Here is a 5,601-nt window from a genome sequence, read left to right on the forward strand (position 1 = left end):
GGATACATGTGGACCTGTTGCAACAATGAGAAGTACAAGTTGTCATGTCAAAAACGAACTTTACAACTTGGGGGGGGGGAATTTGGTGGGGGGGGAGGGAAGATAGGAAGGGATGGGAAGGATAAACAAAGGAGGAAGCTACAATGCTTGATAAGAAATGTACTAACTATCTTGCCCATGTAACTGTAACCCCTCTGTACAGTATTTTCACAATAAAAGAAAACAAAAAACAAAAAAAAATATCCTAAATATTTTACCACCATATCTTTTTGTATTTTTTCAAGTGCTATTATTATTCTAAAATTTTTAAATATAGAGGTTAAACACTGTAACACCATTTCTAATTCTGTCACATTTGGTTCTGCAAATAAAATATCATCCATATAATAAAAAATATAAATGTGAGGCCATTTTTGTCTAACAGGTTTTAAGGCCTTATCAACATATATCTGACACATGGAGAATGCATCATTCCTTGGGGCAACACCTTCCATTGGAAGTGCTGATGAGGGGTGTGATGATTTATTTGTGGTAAAGAAAAGGCAAATCTTTTATAATCTTTTACATGTACAGGGATGGTAAAAAATCAATCTTGAAAATCTACTACTACTATTGGCCAATTTTTAGGAAGCATGGCAGGCGACAGTATACCAGATTGAAAAGCCTCCATAGGGTACATGGATGCCTTACCTCCTTGTAAATCAGTCTGCAATCTTCATTTCCCTGACTTCTTTTTAATAACAAATATTGTAAATTTCCATGGTGACATAAACGGCTCAATATGTCCTTTGGTTAACTGTTCTTCAACTAATTGATGAGCTGCTTCTAATTTTTCTTTAGATAAAGGACTTTGTTGAATCCAAAGAAGTTCCTCAGATTTCCATAATATCTTTATGCGTTCCATCTAAAAATATTAAAATTGAATATGAGCTCCCCATTGTTCCAGTACATCTCTACCAATTATGTTAACTGGAACTTCCATAATATAAGGTTTAAAGACAGCTGTCTGTCTGTCTTCTGATGTTACGACACTGAGAGCTAGAAAAGAGCAGCGAGAGAGCGCCTCTGGGCCTGGGCTAGGCCTTATCTAGGGAATGGGCAGAGAAAGGTGTGGCCACATCAAATACAGATGTGACCTCAGGGGATGCAGATGTGACCTCTTCCAGGTGTCCCAGTTGCCTAGGTAACGCAGGTACTGGGTGGAGACTTTGTTGAGAGGAGGTTGGAGTCTGCTCACCATCCTGGAGCGGACCTTACATTCCAGCCTTTTAATAATCATAAAATAGGGTGTGGATTCTCTATGGCTACTTCCTGCTGACAAGGGGGTGTCGGCAATAGAGGTAAAAGGCTGGAATTTGGTCCCCTCCCAGAGAAGGCAGTGAGCAGCAGTGGTCCCTTGGTGGTGTGAGTCCTTAGATGAAGTCTGGAGAAGTCTCATGAGCATTGAGGGGCTGAAAAAAAAATACTAGAGAGCAAATAAATGGCAAGAGGAAGGACTTGGGGTTGAAAATGTTGTAGAAATGTCCCTAGCTACTTCTGATATCTGGTGACTAGGTAGAGAAGTCAGGTGACAAAGGCAAGAATATAAATTCCTGTTCAGTTAATAGGTAGACAGGTATAGACATTGGATGGGCAGGCTCCTTACTTCCCCTGACCTCCCGGCTCTGGTTAATTTTGAAAGGGCAGGCACAAAGTAGCTGATGTGTCAGCTCCTCTTACTCCTCTCCATGTTCCCTTGTTCCCCAGACTGGCTATGTCTAGGTGCTCATTGCTGGGATGGCTTGTCCCAGTTGGTATTCAAAGAGGTTTGAACTCAAGGCCTGGGCATGTTCCCTGAGCACTTCTGCTCAAGGCTAGTGCTCTACCATGTTGAGTTACAATAGCACTTCCAGTGTTTGGCTGCTTAGAGATAAGAGTCTTGAGCGATGCTTGCAGCTGGGCTCTTTGCAGGTTAGTTGGGAGATGGAGTCTTAGGGATTTTTCAGCCCGGGCTGGCTTTGAACTGCAATCATTGCCACCAAAGCCCTTTATTATTTCCAAATTAAAGCAACAAGGAGATCAAGTAGAATAAGTAGAGCTTACCTGGTTCTTATCAAGAATTGACTCACAACTATTCTGAAATGACAAAACTCATTAGATGTGATGAGAATTTCAGCACAGATATGCCCAGTATTTTAGAACCATGTAGTCAGTAGAATACACAACACAAAACAAAAAGGCTTATCAAGAATTGCCAACAAATATTCTGAAATGGCAAAACTCATTAGATGTGATTAGATGTGATGAGAATTTTAACATAGATATGCCCAGTATTTTAAAACCATGTAGTCAGTAGAATACACAACACAAAACCAAAAAGGCAAAACTCAAAACCTAAAATTTTGACAACAATGTTTAGACATCTTTGCTAACAAAACACATCACATGGTTGGGCCTCAGTTACCAGGGCCTGTGAAAAAAGCAAATTGTTAGCAAGGCACCTTAGAATAGCCGAATGGAGTAGTAAGTTTGGTGGAAGGTTAAGGGTCAGATGGGGCCAAATCCTTAAGCTACAATGTGGCCAAGATGGCGAACAAGATGGCGAATTTCTGAAAAAAACATGCAAAGACACCCTGAACAAATAGACCAAGACTACAATTGGCTAGCCTTTGAGAGAGAACCTAGAGGGGGTCCCTGGGACGCAGCTTGTGTTGCACTCTTAAGGGCACAAGCCAAAATGTAGAACAAAGAAAGGGAGAGATAGGGAAACTTGGACATGAATGGCAGAGAGAGAGCAAAGAGAGCCCAAAAATAAACAGAATTCTGACCATTTACCATTGCAGTAGCAAAAACTGTCTACATCTGAGAATGGCATAAAAATGAGGCACTCTGGCTTTCCAGGGAGCGCAGGAGACATTTCAAAGGGGTTTCACGGCTCAGGTGTGATTTGCAGCACCCCATTAAATGAGTAGGAGAGTCAGTCGGGTGAGTGAAGGAGAGACGACCAGGCATAAGCGGCGTCCCGACTTCCCCCACAGCCCTCTAGAGAGAGCAACAGAGAACCATAGAGTAGCTTCACTCACCAGAGTAGAGAAGTGGTGTGGATGTGGATGTGAAGGCCAGCAATGGTATCAATGCGCTGTGTCCGCAGCAGACAGATGGGTTCGCAAAAGGCCATCAGAACTGTGGGTATTCCTCAGAGCGAAAAGAGAAAAACAAACAGAAAAAGAAAAAAGAGGGGAAAAAAAACCAGAGAAATCCCAGCTATCCTGACTTTAAGCCCTTTATACTAGTCATGCCATCATTTATGTTAGGTTTTTTAAAAAAAGGTAGCCGAGTAAGAACAGCACCATGCACATGGTATTCAGGTAAGGGATAGGCTTATTCAGTAGACCTGCTGGGTCCAGGCAAGGTTGGCACTCCACGTGGCTGGGAAAGGCCTAGGAAAGAGAGAGCTGGGAAAGAGAGAGGAAAGAAAGAGAGGAAAGAGAGAGAAGAGAGAGCTAGAAAAGAGCAGTGAGAGAGCAGAGAGCTAGAAAAAAGCTGTGAGATAACAGAGAGCTAGAAAAGAGCAGCAAGAGAGCAGAGAGAGAGCAGAGAGAGCAAGAAAAGAACAGTGAGAGAGCTAGAAAAGAGCAGAGAGAGCTAGAAAAGAGCAGCGAGAGAGTGCCTCTGGGCATGGGCTAGGCCTTATCTAGGGTATGGGCAGAGAAAGGTGTGGCCACATCAAATTCAGATGTGACCTCAGGAGATGCAGATGTGACCTCTTCCATTTGTCCCAGTTACCTAGCTAATGCAGGTACTGGGTGTAGACTTTGCTGCAAGGAGGGTTGAGTCTGCTCGTCATCCTGGAGCGGACCTTACAAGGACCATACACCATCACTGCCTTCTTAAGTTTACCAATATCATCAACAGCAGCACCTTCATATCTGGCTGATTGAGATATACCATTCTTAGGGGGTGGTCGAATTACAGGATAAGAAAAAAATAGGCATTTCTTCATCAAACTCACGGTCTGAGCCCTCTGTTTTGTGAGGGAGTGATGCTGTAAATATTGCATCTGCCATTCATCTGCTGAGGGGCATCTGGGTTGGTTCCATATCTTAGCTATGGTAAATAAGGTTGCAATAAACATAGTTGTGCTGGTAGCTTACACAATGGAATTCTATGCCTCCATCAGAAAGAATGACATTGCCCCATTTGTTAGGAAATGGAAAAACTTGGAAAAAATTATATTAAGTGAAGTAAGCCAGGCCCAAAGGAACATAGGTCCCATGGTTTCCCTTATTTGCAATATCTAGTATATGTGTGAGTCAAGCAGAAAAGGTCAGATAATGTGATGTTAAGAGAATGAACCCTTAGATATGTATTTTAATGTTTTTTTTTCTTTCATGCGTGTGTTTCTAACGCATTTATAAGATTACTTCCTTGTTGCTTTGTATGTCCCTCCCCCACAGTATAACCCCTGCTTTCACTATATTTGATGTCAGTATAACTTGTGGAGGAGATGGGGAAAAACAAATCGTTTAAGGATACAGGTGGACCTCTAGCAACAATGAGAAGTACAAGTTGTCATGTCCAAAACGAGCTTTACAACGTCGGTGCGGGGGGATGGGGGGGAGGAGGGGGAGGGGAAGGATTGGGATTGGGATTGGGATTGGGAGGGGGGAAGCTGGGAAGGGATGTGAAGGGTAAACAAAAGAGGCTGCAATGCTTGGTAAGAAATGTATGCATTATCCTGCCCATGTAATTGTAATCCCTCTGTACAGTATGTTCACAAATAAAATTAAATTAAATTAAAAAAAAATTGCATCCGCCAGTGAAGGAGCTGAAGGCTGCTTTACTTTCACTTTCTCTGGTTCTCCTTTCACTCTGCTAATTTCCAACTCCATATGTTGTAATTTTGATAAAATCAATTCCATTTGATCAGAAATTTTATTTACACTTTCAGTTTGTTCCTTTTCAGTCTTTTTTACCTCTTGGTTTTTCTCTATTAATTGCAATGCATCCTTATCTATTGCGTCCTTAACCTCAGAGTCCAATTGTAAATCTACAATAGAAGGGGTGGCCTCTTTCTTTAAGTCTGCTATTAATCTTTCCTCATTCAAAGCTTTAAAAAGGGTATGTAAAATAGCCCAAATGGACCAAAATCTAATAGGAATCTTTTCCCCTTCTCGAACAGCTCTTTCTACGTTATTCTTTACTCGTTTCCAATTATAAACATCTAATGTTCCTTCATCAGGGAACCAAGGATTCCATTCCCTAACTACATTAATACACATTTCTATGTCAGAAGAAGAAATATTTAGACCATAAGCAATGTTTAAGCATATGTAAGTACGGAGTAGATTTAACTTGTCCCATCACCCTGTAATTAAAAGTACTTACCTGAATATCCTTTCCTGAATTCAACAATGAAGGGTCCCTGTTTGGGTGCCAGTTGTATCATCTAGTGCCTTGGTGTCCCTGGGTAACGGTAAAGAAATCACCAGGACACTGGGGATGCAGAGTGCATACAGCAATTGCCACTGCATACTATGATTTATTGTTAGTGGGTATTTAAAGACAAGCAAGCATGATCTTTGCCAAGATTTGGTCAGAAGACATTGACACAAAAATTTC

This window comes from Dipodomys spectabilis, unplaced genomic scaffold (assembly GCF_019054845.1).
Source record: "Dipodomys spectabilis isolate Male_0828 unplaced genomic scaffold, ASM1905484v1 ptg000469l, whole genome shotgun sequence".
Taxonomy (NCBI): domain Eukaryota; kingdom Metazoa; phylum Chordata; class Mammalia; order Rodentia; family Heteromyidae; genus Dipodomys; species Dipodomys spectabilis.